Raw genomic sequence first — 23,073 nt, forward strand, 5'->3', positions numbered from 1 at the left:
TTTAATTGGCAGTTGTTGCATTAAGGACCCAGGGTGTCTGAAAATAGAATTGAGAACTTTGCAACTTGTACCCATATTAACTTTTTTTTTTTAAATCCCCGTCTCAGTATATTTCTATCATTGTTATTAAAGAGAGAAGTGAGAAGAGTAGTGACATGTCAACTAACTGTGAAGAACTTTAACATGAGAAGTTTTCTATGTCAGATGGCCTCCTTCATTCTGTAAACTGTGTCTTATATCCGTGTCAGCAGACTGAAGTGTCTCCCATGAGACTCTTCAACTTTAAGTGACAAATTTGCTCTGTGTAAAATGTGATGGTGTATCATTATTTTCATAGAGGAGTTGTTTCTTCTGATTTTGCAAGTGCTTGAATAAGGGATTCATTGCAGAGCAATGTGTAGCATCCCACTGAGATTTTTGAGGACTAAATGGGTGCGATGCATTTTATTACAAACTTGTGTCCTTGGCAGCTAGAAGCACCCTGTGCTTGTTTGTAAGGTTTTCAAGAATTCACATAAATGCCAATACTTCATTATTTAACTATTACTCCAGCCACTGAGTATGTGCAAACAAAGTCAGGACACTTGCTCACTATTAAACTGATTATTATTATTATTATTTTTTTTAATCTTGCTGTGCACTTAAATATTCAGGGATTTCTATGTACTTCTATCATAATGTGCTGGCCCAGTGTTTTATTAGGATCTGAACTATTCACATATTAATTGAATGGAACCGCCCATATAGGGCTTCTTACATCTGAGCAGCCTTTGCTTCTGAGGGAGAAGTGTGTGAGGTCTGTGAATTTGATTCTGTGTATCCTCTGGTGAGGGTACATGAATGTATGACTTGACAAAATGCTAAGGAGTGCATACATGTGAGTGAAGGCAATCGTACAAAGCATGCAAAAATACAGCACTTTAAGATTAGTTCCATCTCTGTTCCCTACTTGCTGGTACATGACTGTATCTCAGTACCTGAGGGTGGTGTAGCATACAGGCTGAAAGCTTGCATTCACAAGGCATGCACCACCAGCCATTCAAATAAGAAGAGCACTCACACACTTGTGCATGTCCAGGGGCAGGACTGAGTTATTGGTGTCTACTGCCTGTATTTAAAGGTATGATCCTGAAGGATAGGAAATATATTTGCAGTAAGCCTTTGAGAGCTGTTCTGTGGATTGCTCAGCTCCTCAGTTTCCTGCTCTAAGTTAACAGCAGTCTAACGTATTAAGTATTTGTATAACGATAGTTAGTATAGACAGTTAGTAACCCAATATAGGGTCTCGCCTGGACGCCTACCTGTGCGACCTGGTGTAGGGAACCTGCTTTGGCAGGGGGGTTGGTCTCGATGATCTCTAGAGGTCCCTTCCAACCCCTACAATTCTGTGTGATTCTGTGTAAACCTCTGCAAATTGTTCCAGGAAAATACTAACAATCTGCAGTTACATATATCTGCATATATCTACTAAACTCAAAAAGTTTACAGACCTTATAAGCTTTTTATAATTTTGATGGGCGTCAAAATTACCTGTAAGGTAAGTCAAGGGAGTTTTAAATTGAAAACAGTCTTTTTTTTTCTTTTTTTCCCTTTTTTAAAAATAAAATTTATTTATGCCTGTTTAATTGAATTATTTTGTGCCCCTTTCTTTGCCTGAAAGTTGTGAGAGTAATGATTTGTCTAGTGCCTGAGGAGCAAGCAGGAGAATAAAAAGATACTGGTTCACCTGTTGTGAAGAGGCTGCTTGGTAACAGTCTTTTGTGATAGTATTTGTGATGCAAACTGAATTGCTGTAGATGGTTTCTAACTATGCTTATGGCTGATCATGGCTAAGAGGCAAGTCTTTTTAGATGTGATTTCGCCCAAGGAGATACTGCGGTATTTAGGAAAAAATAATTTCATAGAACTGGAAAGTATTTTCCTTTTAGGAGATGCAGTATTGCTCATTCTTATTAAAAAGCAAGTGATCATAAATATGTTAATGCAAAACTAATCACAAATTATGGTAAAATATACATCACGTATTTGTGACAAAAGTAGTAGGGTAGGATACCCATACCCATGGGTAGGATGCAAAAGTGTGAATGAAATTTATCCAATAACAAAATTGACAAAATCATGTTAATGGTGTACATTAGATTATAAGCAAAGATATATTGAGCCTTGTATCCTGTGAGCAGCGATGGCCACCAACAGTTTGTGGTGTGAAAGAAAAGATAAAGGGTTTTTTTTTCTTTTCCTCCATACATTTTAATTTTATCCTCCCGTGATTCTTTCAGCCTTGACAATCCCTTTTGGCATTGAGCTCCATATTTTAATTTTGTTTTGTTTGGCAAAAGTAATCTATTGTTCGTCTCAAATCTGTTTATTCAGGAGTTGCTAGCATGTTTGAACACAATTACTGAGAGTACTGTAAGATGAACAGTAGTACATTTCCTGCTGTTTCTAAAAGCCTTTGGAAATTATAATAAGATACCTGTTTAGGCAGAAGATGTCACTTATCCAACGCTACTGATGATATTATCTTACTTGTCCCTCCAGAATAAATGTTTACATATAAATCCTCCTGTATAAAGTACTAGAAGTCAGATTCCAAATGCAGAAGTGAATTGCGTTCCTACTGGTGTGAAAGCAAGATCAGTCAGTGGAGAAATCTTTTCCTAGCCGATGTCTGAGCAAGGTGGTGCTGGATCTGAACGCAAGTAATAAAAGCATGTATTTGGGTGAGCATAAATGGTGTAGTGTGATTATGTAGAAGACAAAAATCCTGTCTGGGATGTGCTGAGAACCATACTCATCATTCCGTATTTCAAAAACTAACTTTGATGCATGTCTCCGTTTCCAATTGTGATTTAAATATAGTTACTGCTCAAATAGTATTCTCATTGTCAAAGGGAACTTGAAAACGGAAGAGTCAAAAAGGCCTACAGATGGACTCTCTCCTCGCCTTTCATGTTGCAATTTGGACCATAATAGTAGAGTCACTGCTCAGAAGTATTTAAATGCAGTCCTCCAAGGGGAATGTAAATTGTCTGTAACATCTGTGAGCCATTTATTTTCCTGAAATCTATTCCTCTTATAGCCCACATTTTTAATATACTTACTCTTAAGACTATAATTGAAATTGAAAGTTTATTTTAAAGAATATATTTAATACGTGCCACGTGTAGTGGGCTCTTAAAAGATAGTTCAGGAGCTATGGAGATCAAGTGAAGGGAGACCTCCTGTGGCTTTGCACTTCTAATCACTTTTATATTTGTTTTCGAAAGCATAAAGCTGTTTGCTATAAAATGACAAATGTGAGAATTGGCAAATTGTTCTGAAAGAAGACTCCTTCTTCTTAGGAACTTGGCACTTCTTAATTCTACCTTGCTTACAAGTCTAGTGGTATATTCATCAGCTAAGGTTTATTGTGAAATATACTGAATGTATTTACTACTGTGGCTAGCAGCGTGAAATTTATTGTTTGCAGTAAAATGGGTTATGGCATTTATATTTTTGGGACCTGCTGAAGCATGCTTGCTGGTTATTAGTTGCTCCTTTTCTGTCTTAACCTATTCCTTTTTTGTTTGCCCTTTAAGCAGTTTGAGTTGAGTGACAGATAATGAGGTATAGTTTTGCACTGATCCAAATTGGACCTATTGTACACTTCACTGTTAAAACTTACTCTAATAAAAGAAGGTGTGGTAACTGTAAAAAAAAAAGGAAAGAGAAAGGAGACCCAACGATTTTTCCTTGAGAACTGAAACAGCTACATGTCCATTTTTATGAACTATTCTGCTCTCTTCTGTGTTCCTTTGCAGTGTTTAATTACAGAATGCTGTGCATGCTTGGTAGCACCAATACCATATGTATGTGGTAGGAGTGGTAACCAGTTTCTGGGTTTGTAACGCACTCTAAAGATATATTTTATAATTCTGTAACTGTATGGCAGTGTTATGCCAAAAAATTGTACAAACATAAAAAGCAATAGTTTACGTTGCTTACTGCTGTATTTTCAGTCATTTGTTTGTAAAATGAAATACTTGGATTTCCTTTCAGGTAAATATATTTTTAATAACAGCAGCCAAAAATCTCTAAATTAATAAAGCTTCTTCATTTAGCAGCATTGTTTTAACAACATGTACCAATACTGTGTACATCTAATACTGTGTAACTGCTGTTCAGCGCTTGTTTGTATAGTCTTGTATAAATGTACCAACACCTGAAAGTAGGGAATTAAAGGCTCTGGTCCTCCTTTTTTTTTTTTTGTCAGCGGTAAAACCACCATGGACAGCAGAGCATTGAGGAAAGGTGCAGAGTGTGCTTTACTAAAATGTGTTGAGGGGTTTTGATATGTCTTTTGTTTAACTGGAAGAGGAGGGGTGGAGGAGAAGGACAATACAAAAGAAACAGACGTGCTCAGACAACCTTATGAGATATGCATTATCGCAAGGTTAAAAGGTAAAATACACAGAAACCCTACAGAGCAGGGAGCTTTCAACTTACCTCCAAATTGCTGCCCTTTTGTGTGGCAGCTTCATCCCGGCTTCACCCCAACACAAAATTGCGTTGGGACCAGCTCATACACGGGTTGTCCTTCGGGAGCCTTTTTCCTGCTGGAGGGGGATTCTGTGGGTGCTCTGAATCCCCAGATGTTGGAGACCAAGATTCTCATCTTGCAAAAAGAGGGCAAGTGCTCCTTGTGTGGAAGGAGTGTTTTGTGTGTGGTCTGTCTCGCTAATGAAGCTTGGAGTCAAGATGGATAGATATGCTGACTGACTTCTGTGTTGACGTGTCACCCAGTGAAGGAGTAGGAAGGCAATACCACCATGTGCTGGTGTGTTGGTTTCCATAGGAAATTCAGTCACAGTTCCCTGAAAGCAGGCTGAAAGGTCGAGGTAACTTGGATGGTTCATTGCTCCTTTGCAAAGACAGCAGGCAGTTACTTTCTCTAACCTTGAAACATAAACTTTACAACCAAGGCTTATGATCTGTGTGTGGACACTGCTATTACATTGCTGCTTGTTTTACCAGCAACTTGGGCTTCTGAGCACATCTGCAGCATAAAGATCGGTCCTACGTGAGCACTGACCCTCCCAGATGCCAGAGCTACTTCTGGGAAGTTTTTTGGAGGATGTTACAAGGGTGAGAGCATAGACTAATATGTCACAGCTGCCTGGTCCTGAATAGGTAAATTCAGACAGACCAGTTCTGGAAGGGGTAGCAAAGTGGGAGCTGGGCCTGCACCTTCCCTGCTACCTGCCCAGGCCCAGGGACACGCACCCAAACCATGCCTTCAGTGCCTCTGGAGAGCTGCATCTGTTGGGCAGAGAGCGAAGCGACAGGGCTCTGTTCTGCTTTTGTTGTTTTGTTGGGATTCTTTTTTGTCTGGCAGAGCTGTGCCATAAAATGGAGATGAGGTTAGTTTATTTTTGTGAATGCAGACGGGCTAAAGCAAGGCCTAAAGTGTTTATAATGATCACGTTCATTGCAAAAATGTGATTTAGCTAACAAAACCAGGGAGTTCTCAGAATTACATTTTAATGAATTTATTACACTTTGTTTATCTGGGCTGAGTGATAAACTGGAAGACAAAGTATTAAATGTCTTCATTCCCTGAGATCACACAGGCCAAGCATTATCATTTCCAAGTGAAACCAGTGGGAGTGATGGGAAAGCAGCTGCAGTTTGAAGTTAATCCTCCAAAGATGCAGCAGAAATATTTACCAGAGTGTTTTGTGGCTATAAAAATATATAATGACACAGCTTTTTGAACACAAGCTTCACATAAGTATTCTAATTAGTGGTAGAAATCAAAGCTTTGGTATGACTTTGTTGACTTACTTGCATCCTATACGAAAGTTGTACTTTCGCTCCACTGAGGGATGATTACAAGTAGTCCCTAGCGTCATCCCCGTGTTGAAAGGCCAGCAAGCAAGGCCTCTGCTCCCACCTCTCCAATGGCACTGTAATCAATCATGTTTCATTTTCACTTGGGGAGAGGGCCTGCAGATATTGGCCTTCTCTGCACTATCATGGCATCTTCAGCAGCCAAGGTTAGGACTAGGCAGAGACCTGGTGCCTGTGGGCTCAGTTATGCTCTGTGTCCTCACGGAGTGTGGCTGCCTCCACAAGTGCAATGACCTGCAGCAATTACTTGCAGCTCAGAACTTTCTTTAAGGTTAATCTTCATCCACATGCAATGGGAGGAATTTAAAAACAGGATGATTTTCCAAGAGTTCTCCCTATGAAAAGCCAATTTATGAAGGTTTAATTACACCCACCCATTTGCCTTATCTGATAAACCCTTGGAATGCTTTCAAAAAGGTTGATATAGTGTATGCAAACACTGGACATTTTTGCAGGCAATATTCTATAGACATCATAATTTCAAGACTTACTGAGTAAGAAGAGCATTTAAAATTCAACTGGTTCGTTCTATTTTTATTTAATGTATAAATCAGACATAATTCATGCATAGCTCCTTCCAGGTTTAGACATTTATTGAACAGTATGTATGGTTATAATCGTTTTGTGGCAGCTGTTTCAAATTTCAGAATAGAAATAGGGGAGAAAAAAAAAAAAAACAACAAAAAAAATCCGCCAACCCTCACACTTTCCTTCCTCCAGTTTCTTTTGAAAGCCTAAACAAGGAAGCTTCAGACTTTCAGCTTCAAAACTGGCATCTGAAATTAGAGCCTTAAATTATTCCTGAGAACTAGGCCTGGAGACCTTCAATCCTGCATGGACCCTCAATTACTTTGAGGCAAATATGTCTTACTTAGTTAACTAAAAATGCAGAATATATAGTAGAAATGTTGAGACATTTTTCAGCCCCCAATCTCCATCTAGATCTAGACACTGAGAGGGAAAGGGGGACATTAATTCTACAGGCTACATAAGGGACCTCACCCTGTTGCTCACAATTTCTTTTCTTGCTCAGTTGCTACTGCCTTTCCTAAAAGCAAAAGCAGACTTTTCCCAGCTCTCTAGGCTGCACTTTTTCAGTGATGGCTAATGGCCCATTGGTGCATTGTTACCTGTCCTGGGGCCTCTGTCCTGAACTGGCACCAATATTTTCAAGCCTTTTGTTGTTATCCCACCCTTAAACTGTGCAGACACCTGGCACCAAGCTATTCTCCCCCACTGAACTGTTGACAAACCTGTGACCTCCACAATAAGGCCATACAGTCTCTCTGGCAGTGAGGAGCAACAGGGAAGGGCTATCATCTCTTGGGACACACAGAGCCCAGCTCAGATCAAGACTATGTGGGAAGTGCCTTTGCTTTAAGGACACAGGTAGGTGATTGCAGTGAGCACTCCCTTGGCTTTACATGTAGTTCTCCAGAAGATTATACAGGTATCAGAGTTTGTGATAATAAGACCCAGTGCCATAAAGCTAGCAGCAATATGTCCCAGTAGTGCTTTTTAGAAGCTTTTCACCACTTTGGATGAAATGCCGCTGACAAAATTTCAATCTTGAAATCTCCTGCAACTATGAGATAACGAAGAAATGTTGCTGAGTCACATTTGTGGAGGGTAAATGCCCCCTGGGGGCATGGCTGGGAACACCAGTGCCTATTTCGGATGTGTCCCCAAATGCAGCAGATGTGAATGATTAAGTAACATGCCCAGTGGCACATTCTCTGCTGACTCATTTGCTGCACTGCTACTGAGATAACAGGCATCCTACCAAGTAAATTCAGGGCAGAGTTTGGCCAGGACTTTGCAAAGAGCTTTTCTTATAAAGTCGGGATGGTGATAAGTTTATATAATAAAAGTCACACTGTAGTTCAGGAATATTGCTGGGAAGAAGCTGAATCCTCTGGGAACTCTTTGCTGAAATCAGAAAAGGGGCAAATGCTATGCCAGAGACTCTTACGTTCACACCTGAATAAGTCCCAGTGACCATCATTCACTTTGTCAGAAATAATTTGGGAGCTTATATAAATCAGTCTTGAAAGACTGAAGTCTAAGAACAAAAGTAAAGGTAGGACTTTGGTGTCTGAATGCTACCTCGCTGTTTTGCTATGAAATCAAAAATATTAAATAAAAAAAAAAATGTTGTGACAAGAGCAAAATCTGAGATGAAGATAACTCCAGTCCTGGATCTGTCTAACCCTTATAGTCTTACCACTTAGGTCAAATATCTTCTGTATGCCTGATGCTCCATTTCTGGGTCTTCGGTGGTAAAATTTCAGTGTCAGGAGGCAGATGAAAACTAGTGAAATGTTACAGTGATCTGCATGGGTTGATGCTAAGAGAAAAGGCACAGGAAGGAGTCTGTTGAGTATGAGGGTTCTGACCCAACGATGCTGCTCAGATGACTTAGAGATGAAAAAAGGAGCTTTCAGGCCACGGTGGAAGACTTCCTCCAGACTAGAAAAAATGCTCTGCTCTCTTCTGCCCACTCTACTCTTCTTCTTCTGCCAAACTGAATGTCATTGACTTGAAGATGAGTAGAAATGATGAATGTTTCAGGAGAGGCTTATGTTACATTCCAAATCCTGATACATTTACGGCTCTGTGAATCTAATTTCACTTTCCAGTAATAGGAGCTAAAATCTTTATTAAATAGCTATGCCTATCTTGATTGGTATTTCCTCCTGTAAATTCCAGTGGAGCTACTGCTGCTACTCACAGTTGTTGAATTTTTCGTCTGAGCACAGGATCCTGGACACACCAACAGGTTTTGCACCAGATCGATAGGTGCCTGTGCTCAAGGGCAGCTCCAATATATGGCAGCTCTGTATCCTGGGATCAGACTGCTATGAAAAGAGCAATGGGAGAAAAAGCTGTGAGGTGCCTCTTTGGGCTCCTCCTGCTTCACTCAGGAGCTGTGGTTATGCTCAACTGGTCCTTGCCTGAGTTCTGCTGCAGCCATGCCTACAGAGAATCACACAGAATCACAGAATGTCCCAGGTTGAAAGGGACCTCAAAGATCATGAATCTCCAACCCCCCTACCACATGCAGGGCCACCAACCTCCCTATTTAATACTGGACCAGGCTGCCCAGGGCCCCATCCAACCTGGACTTGAACACCTCCAGGGACGGGGCATCCACAACCTCTCTGGGCAGCCTGTTCCAGCACCTCACCACTCTCATAATAAAGAAATGGCCTTGTTCCTGGCTGAGCTGGGTGACCTGTCTCATACGGTTTGGCCAGCCTTGCAATAAAAAACACCATTGTTATTTTTCAACTAGCAGCAGCTGTGAGCATTGCAGTGCTGCTGTTGTCTGATCCCGGTGGTGCCACAGCTCCAGGGCCTGCTAGCTGTCCGTATCTCCCATAGCTGGTGGCTTTACCGGCATTTGTGGGCTCAGACTTTCTCCTCACCACCCTCCCACTGTCCTGACTTTGGCATGGTGCCATTTCCCATCTTACCTCTTCCCACTAGTCATTGTTCGCATCACTTTTCAATAAGAAAACTCAGGACCAAAACCAATGGCAGTTACATGTTTATTAATTGTATCCATGTTCACATTTGTGTTAATGACAGCACTGCCAACCATAGTGAGGTTGTTGCCTTTCTCTGGAGGGTAACCTCAGTGGGTTTGAAGCTGCCCCCAGCCTGCACGTACCACGCCAGGCTCAGGTATATAGAAAACACTGAAATCTAAAGCAATATAATCACCAGAATGCTTGGGATTTACACAATGCTATTGCACAAATCATGGTGTTATTTCAGTTTCTGTGTTAATTTGACCCTTCTTGACCACTAAGATGATCAGAGGGCTGGACCACCTCTCCTATGAAGAAAGGTTGGGGGAACTGGGCTTGTTTAGCTTGGAGAAGGCTCCAGAGAGACTTCACTGTGGCCTTCCAGTACTCAGAGCATATAAACAGGAGGGGGAACAGCTGTTTACAAGGGTGGATAGTGATAGGACCAGGGGGAAAGGTTTTAGACTAAGACAGAGGAAGTTTAGGTTAGTTATTAGGAGGAAGTTTTTCCACACAGAGGGCGGTGACACACTGGAACAGGTTGCCCAAAGAGGTTATGGATTCCCCATCCCTGGAGGCACACAAGGCCAGGCTGGATGTGGCTCCGGGCAGCCTGGTCTGGTGGTTGGCGATTCTGCTCGTGACAGGGGGTTGAAACTACATGATCTTGTACATGTCTGATCTTCAAGTCAGGCCATTCTACGATTCTATGATTCTGACTTTGCAGTGGTAAGTACCAGAAAGATTAGAGAACCTTTGCTTCTCTTTAAGCTGTGTCTCCTTTAAAAGACAGTTAGTAAAAATCAGCTGAACCCCTGGGGGTTCACCTCTTTTCACAGGTGAAAACTGCAATGCTCCCAGCTGATGAGAGGACACTATTTGAAAAATACTTCTCATTTTCTGTGACAAAAAAATCCTTTGATTTTCTGCCCCCAATTTGCTTTTCCTCTGTCTTATATATCTACAGTAATAGTTGAAAATAACTGAGGATGAGTGGGTGATGGATGGGTTGTAAAGAAATGCGGTGAGACCATAGGAAACTGATGATATGCTTTCTGTGAAAGCCAAGCGACAGGACAAGAGAGGCAATTCACAAGTGCTAGAACAGCTGGCAACTCCAACCCACGCCATCTGGATTTGTGTGATTTTATAATATTTATTGTCACTAACTCTGGGGGGAATATGAATAGAACTGGCTGCAAGTGGAAATGAGCTGGCTTTTCAATGGAGCGAATTGTGTGAGGAGCTTTGGCAGGGAGATGTGGCAGGGCGAGCATCTGATACCAGCTGTGAATTACCACTTCACTGGTCGGGCTGAGCACATGAAACAACAACAGGAAATGTTTCAGTCAGGCAAGGAAAGCCCTGCTGCAGAGAGTGGCATTTCAGATCTATCACTTGGAGAGCAGAGGTACAGGGTTGCCAGTTCTCCATCTGCATTTGCCAACTCCCTGTCTTTAGGCCTGAGTCTTGTGAGCAGTGCCTTTTCCTTTAAAAAAAAACAAAACAAAAGCATGAAGGGATGTGAGACTACTCAAGGATATTAAAATTGTGCTAAAACAAGTCTATTGGTGTCCAATGGTTCAGAAACTTATGCGACCCACCTCCACCTAACAACAGAAAACAGAACAGCTCCTGAGTTCATTCTTTTAAATCTTCTGACTTAAGTCATTTTATGGGTCTTTTTCCATAGGTAATTGTGGAAGAACTGGAGTTGTTAGTGCTGAGCGTATTCATGTATGTAGTGTGATTTCTGCTTAGGAAGCTGTTCTCTGGAGATGTCCTTTCTGCTAATGCTAAAAGGAATAGTGCTGTGCCTAGCACTGCTGTCATGGTTGGAGGCTTGCCATGAGATGAGGCAAAGTTTAGGCTACTGCATTTCTGTTCTTCATCTGTGAAACGGGATAACCTCTTCTTCCTTCCTGCAGGTCAACTGAAGGATAGATTCTTCACCTTCTGATTTAATGGCTCCTGTGACCTGGTAATTGTATAAAGTTCAGCCTCTGGAGCATTAGGAACACTTAAACCTTTTAGTCTGAATTTAGTCAAAACAGACTTAATAAGGAAGACAAACAATAAACTTAATAAGGAAGACAAACTCCTTTCCCTTTCCCTTCCCTCCCTCTTTCTTTCTTATTTCAAAGCCTTATGTGGTTTGGAACCTGATCAATTTTTGGCCATTGATTGAAACAGAGAACCACATGCCATAGGATATGAAAAAAAAACCCTAGCATTTTATTCTAACAAATCACTATATTTTCTAAATCTTTTATTCATCTTTGAGATTCAGGTTTTAATTATTTATTTTTAAATGGAAAAATACCAGTTCTATATTCTGGGATTCAATCCACAGCTGAAAAAAACAGCATTTGTAGTTCATCAATTTACAAAACCTGTTAGTTCAGCTGAAGAAAAATGCAGCAAGGCATTGAGTGCCAGAGAAGATAAAGTGCCTGGCTAAGCAGCACACAAAAATGCATCTTATGTCAGGCTTGTGCAGTGCACAGTGTCTCAAAAAGGAAAGGGCAGCTGAGAGAATGGTTCTGGCTCTTCTGTTCTTTGCTGGCAGAAATGGATAATAAAAGCAGCAGCAGAGAAGAATGCAAAGGTGTGGCACTGGCATTAATAAGATATCCCTGAAGAAGGCCTGCAATGATGACGGAAATACCTCAGACATTGAAGTCTATCCCTGTAAATAGCATGCCAAGAGGAGTTCAGCTTATTGAGAAGGAGACTTTCTTATGTAGATAGACGTGTATCATATTCTGTGCTGGAGATAAGTAAGAAATAATGACAGAAGATCAGCATTTCCTTTCAGTAGTATGTTGTGAGCTGATTATGCACCCACTGAAAGGGAAGGATTCAAATAGAGAAACAACAGCTGGACAAATGAAATAGCCTGTGAGAAGCATGCTCATTTCTGCAAACAGATCAAGAGCAAAGCACACATGTACTTGGGATGGTGCATCCCAGATAAGCTGCAGAGGGTCTGTGCCCTTGTGAAGTCCTGAGTGAGGTTCATGGGGGTTCAGCTGCTTAGAGCAACTGCCCTCATGTTAGTAGGTTTCAAATATGCTCTGTTGAATATGCGTTCCATGCAGGTATGCGTTCAGCATGCCTTTCCCAAAGTGAGGGAAGAAAGCTGGTAGTGCAGGGACACTGGGGGAGAACCTAGTAAGGCCCTTTCAGATCTCTGTTCTTCATTATCGAATGATATTAGTGTTCAAGAGAGAGGATCAGCATTTTCTCAGCCCAACATTGGCTTCACCCATTTTGCCTGTTTTTTCCCTGCCTGGTGGGACCTCACTCTGGTGGGAAAAAAATAGGAGACCCTGAAAAACAACATAAGGATGTGAATCTCAGCTGTGCTTTCTGGGCATTGTGCTGAGTGCCCCATGTATGTGCACCAGGATCTGTCCTCCCTGGCCCTTTTCCTCCATGAGTCAATATAATACTAAAGAAGCTTCCTTACAGTGAGTTTCTCAAGGGCAACTTGTACAGTGGTGCATCACAAAACTGTAAATTCCCTTACTTTGTATTGACTTTGGTGACATTATGATTTGAACTATTCAGAAAAAAAAGTACTACTTTGGAAATGCCAGTGTGTGCAGTCAGGAGTGAGCATAACAAGAACAGGAACAGCAGCATCCTCTGTCTGCTCCCAGTCAGAAGTGCTCACCCAGGTGATGACTGTTGCAGCAGCTCAGCCATGCCCTGGCTCACAGCCAGGCTGATGACAGGCATCAGAGGACACAGGGACAGGCTGGAGGTGGCACTGGCTGTGCCAGGCTTCCCAGCAGGTCTCCTGCTCTCCAACATTAGTACCCTGGGCATGCTGCATGGGTGCCACAGTGCCACAGGAGGCTCTCATTTAAGTGAATGATCTTTATGCCATGAGACAAAGGGTCAGCATGACCTTGAAACAAAATTCTTTGGCTGAAAATCATTGTTAGAAATCATTCACATATGCCCCTAACACTGAAATTCTTGACATACAGAAAATTCACTGCCAGCTAGGATGCTCTCCATTTCTGCAGAAGAGTCGTATCTTTTCAAGGTGTAACTGTAAAGAAGACAAATGGAAATGTGAGCACTATATAGAACAAAGCATATAATGAGAACAACTTCTTCAGCTCCTTGGCAGCAAGATTGCATTTATTCATATTCAGCTCTTTTCTCCTTGTCCAGGCATGTCCAGAAAAAATCAATCTTATGATCTACATACCACAGAAATCTCATTTTTGAATTTGGCTCTCTAAGGGATTCTCTCTTGATCCTTCAGATCAGACAAAAGCAATTATTGTGCATCGAAGCTTTCCCCTGCCACCAGCCTCCAATTAGTCACATCTGATAACGTTTCTTCAACATAAAAATAAGGTCATCTCTTCAGCTGCTTATGTCTGAATCATGAGACACCACGATACCTCATTCACAAAACAGCAATTCACTCTTCTCTATCAGCCTGGGGCCTTCTGCATCTAGACTTTCAAAATCATTACCTTTTAAAAACCCTGGTATGGGCTGTAAGAACGCCACTGAGTAAATTTCTGTTTGCTTGAGATGTCTCCTGTTGTTTTGAGAAGCACACAGGCTATGCCAAGCCCTTGAATGCATGCATTTCAGCTCACAAATAAGACCATCTGAGATCAGCAGGATACTGACACATACAAAATTGAGCCTGTACTTAAGTGCTGTGAGTCCAGAACTTTCTCCTCCACACTATTCTGATTCGTTTCCTTCTTTTCAGAACTCTGAACTATTCTCTGTGTGTTTTTTTTTTCTTTTGTTTGTTTTTCCTACTGTCCTTTCAATTCTGTCATGGAGAAAGGTCACAATTCTCACAGTTTGTTGGTTTTCTTGTCTGATTTCAATCAGACTTCAAAGGCAACATCTTCTTACCAACATTTGGACAAGATGAAGATCCATGCTGAGTGTGATGATGCTTGAGCTTGTCATTGAAGCTGCTTCTGTCCCCCTCAGTGTATCTTTTCTCTTTAGGCAAGTAGGTTTGCTTTGGGGCTTGATGCCTGCTGGAGACTAAGAACTAGGTGCAGTGGAGAAGCTGCAAGGCCTGGCAGCTCTGGGGCTGTGACACCCTGCTGCCCTTCCACAGGTGCACTGCTGGTGCCAGAGGTAACATGAAACATATCAAGACTGACTTAATGACTCCAAGGGTGCTGACCAAGGTCTTGGCATACAGGTGATGTCTCCTCAGTCCTATTAGTGAGGGGAGAGACTTCAGGCAGAGTGGATGGATCCTTCAGGTCAATGACAGTTTGCATAACTGTTACCAACAACAGGATTCAGCTTCAAGACCTTGGTAGTCTCTCTGGGAATCAACAATTCCTTGGAAGAGATGGGATCCACAAGCTCAAGTGGGGCAAAAATGCTTTTGCCAATACTGGTCAACCCAGCAAGGAGAAGTTTTAAATTTGGACTCATAGGAGACAGTGATGATGACATACAATCAGCTGAGGAAGTAGTTGCAAGTAAAGGGTATGAGATGGTGTCAACAAGAGATCTCACAACCTACATAAAGAGACCTCATGATCTACATAACAAGGCAGAAAAGCATCCATCCTAAGGATATGAACGTATAAGGGAGACCCAACATGACAGCATGATGGGAGAAGTTCTTGTTCCATTTTTGTGAAATGAGCTCAATTGAGTTGACCTTTATGTGAAAGAATTATTCTATGGTTCTGTGATATGAGGACAAATAAACGTAAGCAGATCTTCTTTAGTGGGAGCATGAAGGAAACTCAACACAGATAATCCAGTCATGGTGATAGTTAGCATGACTAGATTTGTACAGCTATGTTAATTCGGCATTATAAAGTGTAACTTAGAGGTCTCAATCCTCATACTTTACAGAAGGTACAGAGCAACAAGAGTGTTAAGATGGCTTAAATGTATGACCTGTGAAAAATATTGAACAAAGGAAAGAAGTCACCTAGATTATGTTTGTGTTGGGTCTGGCAGCAATACAACATCCAAAATCTCCATAAACTCCTAAGGAATCAGAATATTATCTACAGCCTGACACATGGAAAACCCCTTGTACAAAGAAGAGATTTTTTATTGTGTTTCTATTTGCTGAAGCAAAATGAACAAAAATGCCATAACCTGCTACACTGACCTGAATTCCAGCCTGGATAATTGCTTTTTGCTTGTGGCAAGGAAGTGTCCACCTGGTTTGCCTGTTTCCACAGATCCCTGGGAAGCTTTCATTTCCTTTCAAGTTCCCCATCACTTTACCACAGTAGTCTTTGTCTGGGGCAGAGGATCAAGGCTCTGGATGTTCAACAATAAAGCTGTAAGCACAAATAACATTAGGGAGGAAGAAAATTAATATGCATAGACCCACTGCCTCTCTAAAAATCATGTAGAAAATGTAAAGCAAAGGATTAGTAGCATTAGATTCAAAGAAGTGTATATTTTATTTTTTTCTTGGAGTAAACACTCGGTTGAGTGAAAGATGCTGTATTTTTTCTACATTCCCCTCTGGTAGGCTGACCTTGGCTGGCTGTCAGATGCCCAGACCCCTGCTCTCTCACTCCCCTTTCTCAAGAAGATGGGAAGAAAATAGGATGAAAAACCTCACGGGTCAAGACAAGGACAGGAAGATCGCTCACCAATTACTGTCTTGAGCAAAACAGGCTCAACTTGAGGAAGAATAATTTTATTATTTTATCAGTATTTTTGACTTTTAGGAGCACAATTTTTTTTTCAAAGTTGAAAGTCGTTGAAGAAATTTTGAATTCCTATGCATTAGGCTCCAGAAAGCAGATGTACCTTTGTACCTTTGATGCAATTGACTATAACATGTACACTAAACTGAATGGAAAACATTGTCATAATGGAAGTGATATATTTCTATCATGTATATTATTTCTGATGCATCGTATACATAATTTCTGATATATTTATACCCTGGGGAGCTGCCCTCATGGGCAAGGCTGCAGAGTAAAACTGGCAGATCTTTAAGGAAGATTTCCTCAGGGAGCAAGAGCTCTCCATTGCCACGCATAGCAATCCAGGAAATAAAAGCATGAGACTGGCATGGCTGAACTGGGATCTGCTGGTCAAACCAAAGGGCAAGAAAAAAATGCACAGGCACTGGAAAGGGGGATAGGTACTATGGGAAGAGTATAATGAAGCTGCAAGGCTGCGTACGGATGGGATCAGAAAAGCCAAAGCCCAGCTTGAACTGAACTTGGCAAGGGATGCCAGGAAGAACAGAAAGGCTTCTACAGATACCTCAACCAGAAAAGAAAAGTTCAGGAGGGCATACCCCAACTGTGTGGCACAGGCAAGCTTGTAACAACAGACAAGGAGAAGGCTGAGGTACTTAACAACTTTTTTGCCTCTGTCTTCTCTAATAACTGCTCATCACATAGCCCTCAAATGTTTGGTTCAGTAGCAAGAGACTGGAGAAACAACGTATCTCCCACTGTAAGTGAAGTTCATGACCACCTGAGGAACCTGAACATCCACAAGTCTATGGGTCCTGATGAGATCCATCGCAGAGTCCTGAGGGAATTAACTGGTATAGTTGCTATAGGGAAATGTGAAGTCATGGCCTGAAACAGTGATTGAGCACCTGGTGGGAAGGCAGGGCCAACTCAAAGGAGCTCAGGTGCATGCAATGCACCTGAGTGACTGGAAGGAATGGAGCCAGGATCCACCCCTTCCCAGACATCATTTGAGGGTTGGCAAATCTTTGCCTATCTGAGGTCTTCTGAAGGTGAGTTGCTTTTTGTTTCTGCATCTGTGGCTGTTGCACTTGGGCTTATCCTTATTTACTACAGCTACCCCACTGTCATTGCTGTGTTTTCCATTACATTTTAGCGTTGCAGTTGCCAAGCCACTCTCAATTGTGCAGACCCTCCTGGAAGCTATGCTTAGGCACACTGAAGACAGGGAGGTGAAACAGGAGAGCCAGCATGCCTTTACTGAGGACAAGTCCTGCTTGACCAAACTAGTGGCCTTCTATGATGGTGTCTCTGCATCAGTGGACAAGGGAAGAGCCACTAATGTCATCTATCTCAACTTCTGTAAGGCCTTTGGCACAATATCCCACAACATCCTCTCCATGTTGGAGGGATATGGATTTGATGGATGGATTGTTCAATGAATGAAGAACAGCTGCAGGATCAAGTTCAGAGAGTATCAGTCAATGGCTCAATGTCTGGATGGAGATCAGTGATGTGGTATCCCTCAAAGGTCAACGCTGGGAACCAATACTCCTTAAAATATCCATCAATGACATTGACAGTGGGTTTGAGTGTACCCTCAGCAAATCTGCTGATGACACCAAGCTGTGGGGTGCAACCAACACACCAGTAGGATGAGATGCCATACAGAAGGCCCTAGACAGGCTTGAGCTGTGGGCCCAGGTGAACCTCACAAGGTTCAACAAATCCAAGTGCAAGGTCTTGCACCTGGGCCCAGGTAACATTCACTACCAGTATGAGCTAAGGGATGACAGGATTCAGCACAGCCCTGCCAAAAAGGATGTTGGGGTACTGGTGGATGGGAAGTTGGGCATGAGCCAGCAGTGTGTCCTCACAACCTAGAAAGCCAATTGTATCAAAAGAAGCATGGCCAGTAGGTTGAAGGAGGTGATCCTGCCCCTCTTCTCTGTGCTGGTGAGCTCTCACCTGGAGTACTGCATCCAGATGTGGTCTCCTCAGTACAGGAGAGATGTGGACCTGTTGGAGTGTGCCAAGAAGAGGGCCACAAAAATGATCCAAGGGATGGGGCACCTCTTCTACAAGGACAGGCTGAGAGCTGGGGCTGTTCAGCATGGAGAAGAGAACACTCCTTGATGACCTCATAGAAGCCTTTGAGGAGGGGAGCTAAAGGAAAGAAGGGGACAGACTCTTTAGCAGGGTCTCTGGTGATAGAAAGAGGGGAAATGGTTTCAAGGTTAAAGCTGATTGATTTAGTTTAGATACAAGGAAAAAGTCTTTTACAGGTGAGGGTGGCGAGGCACTGGAAGATTTTGCCCAGAGATGTGGATTCCCCATCTCTGAAGACTTTCAAGTTGAGGCTGGACCAGGTCCTGGACATCCTGATGTAGTTGTGGATATCTCTGTTCATTGCAGGGGTGTTGGATTAGGTGACCTCTAAAGGTCTCTTCCAACTCTAAGGGTTCTATGATTCTATGATCATTTCCTTTCTTTTTACTAGTAAATAATTGTTTTCCTGTAAAGAGTAGAAAGTAGAATTATTTCTGTGATTTATGTCTGTGTTTCTCTCTTGTACTTTGAAATTTCCTTTTAATATACTGGCAGTTGCATTCATCATCACACAAAAGCAGCCACTGACCAAATGAAGAAATGGCTAAGTGATAAATTGCACAAAGTAATTGCAAATTGAGAATGGGATTCCTGCTATTTCTCAGCATCTTCCCTGTCTGGTCTCTCTATGACATGAGGGTGAAAATGTATGATTTCTGCCGCAGTGAAAGGGTGGAGGAGCTGTATTTGAGACAGTGCAAGTTTGAAAGGATTTTTAGAATCCAAGTAAAAGCTAATTTAAACTCAGTTTTGGGACAGAATAATAAGATAGTTCATGAAATATTTCTACATGCGCTAAGAGGACACATAGTACAGGGCAACCTACTCTAGGGGTCCTGTTTGACCATCGAGTTGGACCAGATGACCTCCAGAGGTCCCTGACAATCTCAGCCATCCTGAGTTTTTATGAAATGTAGCTGAAGGAAGCAGCAATCCCAGAACAGATAACATCTGTTTATAGGTGACTGGGAAACCCATAGCCTAACTGAAACACTTAAATCAGCAGCAAACCTTGTAGAAACTCTTCTTACGGGATGTTGAAAAACTGGAAATGATTCAGAGAAACCCTACATGACCACATAATACTCTGGGAAACATTCTCTGATTATACAACATGCTGTTGATTTGTAGTTTGTGGGGAATTTGGGTTTTACATTTTCTGTTTCCCATTTCTTGTTTCTGCCCTTGCCTTCGCACTCACTCTAATTGCTGTGGACACCACAGTCAGATGGGCCTTGCTGTACACATCTACATCAAGAATTAGTTTGTAAATAAGACTTCAAAATATCATCCTGAGCTATAACTATAGGACTTCATAGTATGTACGTGTGTTTATCCTGCATTCTAAGCACAAATGTCCCTTTGAATTTATCTACAACATGTAAAAGTGCTGTAATCAAGGTTCTCCACAATGCTTGCTTTTGCCAACCAGAAAATTTTGTATGGATGGGAAGAGAGACACCAGTCCTAGATTTCCAGCTCTTTAGTGGTCAGCTAAAGACAGAACCTGTCTGAAGCCCTGATCAACATCATTTACAGATGCACAGCTCAGGTCTGATGAGCACACTTATAGGATATATCAGCCTGTGCTTGAGGCAGAGAATCATTGCTTCCTCAGCAAGTCCATCTCATGTAAGACACTTCTGGTTCACTCAACAAGTATCTGTCACTTGAGCAACAGATGTGCAGCAGACCAAGCTGTGGCCAGCTTGCTGGGATTCTTCATGAACCTTTAACTCTGAAATCTGGAACAGAAGTATGGCAAGCTTATAATATAGGTATACACAAAGTAAATGTCAAAAGCAACTAAATAACAGTGTAAAAACCCCTGTTGAGGACTCACGCATTCAGGAGTCTGTTTTATCAAAAATGGGATTTAGCACACATTTTCCAAAGCGCTTACATTTTTTGTTGTTGTTGTTCTGTGGTTTTTACAGTGTTTATGACTGTGCTTCCTGAGCACAGTCATTGGTGTGATATAACATACTGCCTTCACAAAGCACGTACAAGGTCATACCAAAGTATCAGTTTTTAAGCTGGAGCCCTGCAGAAAACAGCTGAACAATGACTGTACTAATGGCCCCAAGTGTGACTGTAGCAACGTGATGTTTCACTACATAAATAAATCGATGTATTTAAAAAAGATCATAGCAATCATAAGAACATAGCCAATTTGTGAGTGCTATTTACCAAATAGCTAGTGACCAATTTTCCAGCCATCCTGTTAAAATTAATGAATATTTAAAGGAGAAACTGATTTGATTTCCCTCAAACCTGCCTGATGTCATTAACGCAGTGGGGGAAAATACAAAATATGTATTTGAATGCTTTTCTCTTCAAGAAAAGTCATTCCACCTCTTATGGGTGGAAGATTAAAAGATGTGAGTGATTAAAATAATATTAACACAGTTTGTATCACTCCTGTTATTTCCTAGTCAGAAATTCTAGCAAGTAAAAGATGGTTACATTCCTATTTTAATGAGACTGCTCAGAAAATAATGTACATGGTTTGTGGAAAGGCTGTAAAAATGCATTTTCTTTTCACTAAACATTCATTTGGAGAGGAGGGCAACTTGGTTATGACAAGAGCGTAGAGCAGGCTGGGATGTCTCCCAAGTACAGTGACACTGTTACAGCACTCTGAATGTCAACAGGCTTTGCTGTGCATAAAGACTGTAAATAATACAGAAGCAGCCCTTATCTGGGTAGAACAAAAGAAAGAAAAACCTTTTCATTTTTTCCTAGATGAATTTCATTTACCTTTTCAACAGATTTTAAGTCTTTTGTAAAATACTCCAAAGGGGTACAGCACAGTGTGAGACTTGTAATCAGCCTGAAAAGAGTGACAGAAAGCTGGCTCATTTGGTCCCTCTCAAAGCTTTCTTTTATTCTAACCCGTCTGTTCACAGATTAAATCACAGGCTATTTGAGTGTTTAACTCTTACAGCAGGTAGCAGGAAAAAAAAGCACAAAGAAACTTGAACAAAGTATTTGAAGTAAAATCTAGATTAAAATCTAGATTCAGAAACAAATCAGGGGCATGACCCACCTGCATATACCAATTACTTTACATGCATAACCTTTTTTCTTGTTGATCCATCTGACAAGAGAATGCATAGATAAAAACAACAACAACAAAAAAACATCCTTAGCTTATCATGCAGGAATTAACTAATTGAGTAAAGAGAAATTTGGAGTAAAAAATTGTGTATATATTTGATGGCTACCAGCAGAGAAAAGCTGATCCTGGTGTAGAGTGCTAGCAAGAAGTGCTGGAGGATTCACATGAAGCCTATCGACCTATTTGAAATAGCATATCTCCTTCCTCTGGCAGGGGCGTAAGTCAGTATCAGTACCCCTAATCCTTTTTCTTCAGCAATTTAATGATGCCACTCCTTGACTTACACCAAAGACATTCAGCCTGTGCAGCTCTTTCAGAGTTAAGCGTAAAAGTATTGCAAAATACATTTGCCTCATGAACCCCTGAACAAAGCATCTCTCTGAACTGTGGCTGCTCTAAGCCATGAGCAGGTGGGTTGGGTGGGAGATGTTCAAGGGAAAGAACCTGGTGAAGGAAATGTTTTTGGCTTTTCAACAAGATGGTACCCTGTCCCCTAGATTAATAACAGAAGGGCTGCCCAGCCAACTGTCACTTTACAATAATACTTCTTGAAAAGAACGAGAAATAACCCAGCAGTTTTTCACTGTCAAGGCTATGAAGAGCTGTTCTTCATAGCCTTTATTTTTTTTCACAGCATATTTGGGTTCCTCATATGAGATGCTGGCATATGCCTACAGCCAGCTGATGTAGATAGTGAAGACCATATTTCTGCCTCAGCAAGGGTTTTGAAGTAGAAAGGGGCTACCACTGCCAAACTCTGTGATGTTTGTGGAAGTGTTGCTGGAACCAGAAGAACTAGAAGTGTGTCCTGCAAGCTATGACCTTCAGGTAAGAAGACAGCCTCCTTGTGAACTTCACAGGAGAAAAGGCAGTCAGATGTTCATGTCAGTCAACTTTGTGTCCCCAGAGAAGTGTCTGCAAGGAAAGCAGGCATCTCTGCCAGTATACATATGCTTTAGATCTTATCCTCAGCCTCTTGGGACAGGTACCCTCCTTCTGTTCTGCATTGGTACATTAGTTGCTGTGCTCCGTGCCTGGACATTCTAGCAGAAACAAACGGAAAAATGCAAAGGCTGAAAATATCTGCAAAGATGAGAATATCTCTGCATATCAGGGCCCTTTGTCTGAGACTTGGACAGCTGTGTTTTGCCTATCTCGGTTCCATCTGGAATTTCAATCAGATGCTTCCCTAGGGATATTTGCTTTGTCACTGCTATTCCTCTTTTCTTTCATTAAAATAGAAACAGAATTTAATTTTTAAGAAACAAATACTGGAGCCAATAAAACAGTCTTTCAAATACCACTTTTTCACAACTAGCTATAACTCTTGTCTTCCACAGCTATAGAACAAGAGGGACAGGGTAATGTCTGATCCCAAATATAACCTGAAGGTCTCTATACTCTCACTATGATGTCTCTGCATATAGCTTGCACTGTTTATCTCTGTTAGTCATGGGCAGGCTTACATAATCCTTAGCTAAAATAGGATTCCCAAATTGCAAGCTCATTAATAACAATCTCAATAAAGGACTCATATTCTGCCAGTGTGAACAGGTGCCAATGAAAGTAGAAGTAGAGCCCAGATTTGCTCAGGAAGCGGTTGTGTGTTTGGTCTTTCATCCAGTTTTGATCAGCAGGGAAAAATTGTGCTTCTTGGCCTCTCTATACTGCACCTACTCACCAGACCACACTGGACCAGGGCATAAAATGGACTTCAATACCC

General features: G+C 41.6%; 1 long non-coding RNA gene across 1 annotated transcript; it reads right to left on the reverse strand.

Annotated features, from left to right (window-relative positions):
• Nucleotides 1-10,250: 10,250 nt before the first annotated feature.
• LOC109366233 lies at nucleotides 10,251-18,131 on the reverse strand. The gene is made up of 3 exons (XR_002112428.1): nucleotides 18,089-18,131; nucleotides 15,565-15,739; nucleotides 10,251-11,403 (listed from the first exon to the last, which is right to left on the reverse strand). It is a non-coding gene; the product is annotated as an uncharacterized LOC109366233 (long non-coding RNA).
• Between the last annotated feature and the right edge of the window lie 4,942 nt (nucleotides 18,132-23,073).

Source organism: Meleagris gallopavo, chromosome 2 (assembly GCF_000146605.3).
Source record: "Meleagris gallopavo isolate NT-WF06-2002-E0010 breed Aviagen turkey brand Nicholas breeding stock chromosome 2, Turkey_5.1, whole genome shotgun sequence".
Taxonomy (NCBI): domain Eukaryota; kingdom Metazoa; phylum Chordata; class Aves; order Galliformes; family Phasianidae; genus Meleagris; species Meleagris gallopavo.